Source organism: Vulpes lagopus, chromosome 2, assembly GCF_018345385.1.
Source record: "Vulpes lagopus strain Blue_001 chromosome 2, ASM1834538v1, whole genome shotgun sequence".
NCBI lineage: Eukaryota > Metazoa > Chordata > Mammalia > Carnivora > Canidae > Vulpes > Vulpes lagopus.
In genome coordinates, this window is record NC_054825.1 from 106,115,595 (window position 1) to 106,116,946 (window position 1,352).

Sequence of the window (1,352 nt, forward strand, 5' to 3'; positions counted from 1 at the left end):
TCTTGTTACTAAATAGGACTAAGAGGAAACCTATATAGAAAAATTATTTTAATAGAAATTAAAATCTAGGCAGCCCAAGTGGTTTAGCGGTTTGGCACCACCTTCAGCCCCGGACGTGATCCTAGAGACCCGGGATTGAGACCCATGTCAGGCTCCCTGCATGGAGCCTCCTTCTCCCTCTGCCTGTGTCTCTGCCTGCCTCTCTCTCTCTCTCTCTCTCTCTCTCATGAATAAATAAAATATTTTTAAAAATTTTTTGGGATCCCTGGGTGGCGCAGCGGTTTGGCGCCTGCCTTTGGCCCAGGGCGCGATCCTGGAGACCCGGGATCGAATCCCACGGCAGGCCCCGGTGCATGGAGCCTGCTTCTCCCTCTGCCTGTGTCTCTGCCCCTCTCTCTCTCTCTCTGTGACTATCATAAATAAATAAAAAAATTTTAAAAAAAAATTTTTTTTAAAAAAGAAGGTAAAATCTATGTAGGTTGCTCACCACATCATTATTTGAATAACAATTAGAAACCAATGAAATATTCAGTAACAGAACAGTAAAATAAATTAGGAAGTGTCCAATTGATAAATTATACAGCCACCAAAAATGAGGAAAATGATGAAACATGGAACATGTGACAATGTTAAGCCAAATTAGAAAAGGATCCTGCGGGGATCCCTGGGTGGCTCGTGGTTTGGCGCCTGCCTTTGGCCCAGGGCACGATCCTGGAGACCCGGGATCGAGTCCTGTGTCGGGCTCCCGGTGTGGAGCCTGCTTCTCCCTCTGCCTGTGTCTCTGCCTCTCTCTCTGTGTGTGTCTATCATAAATAAATAAATAAATCTTTGAAAAGAAAAAGAAAAAGAAAGAAAAGAAAAGAAAAGAAAAGAAAAGAAAAGAAAAGAAAAGAAAAGAAAAGAAAAGAAAAGAAAAGAAAAGAAAAGGATCCTGCTAGATTTAAACAATTCCAACTGCAAACACAAAACAGGAACACAATCTGACATGCTGTGTCACTGGATTATGGGTATTGTTTTCCTCTATTTAAAGGACTACACAGTATAAAGCTACTATCATGACTGCACATTTTTTAAAAGAAAACAAGATCAATAATGATAGAATAACTCAAAGACAAGTGTTTGAAAAGCGGTGTTCCCGGACAATTCCTCCCCATTTTGCCACTCTGGGAAAGCAGCACCCCACCCAGGCTGCTGCTCTGCAGAGTGGTACTCGTGAACAGGGCAGGGAAGGGGGCAGGTGCCTGGCCAGAATGGTCTCTGGTCTCATTCCCAACGTTCATTTTATCAATAAGGCCCAGATTTGTCCGCCTTAAGCCTGTACCCAACACACACATCTATGTTTGATGACAAAA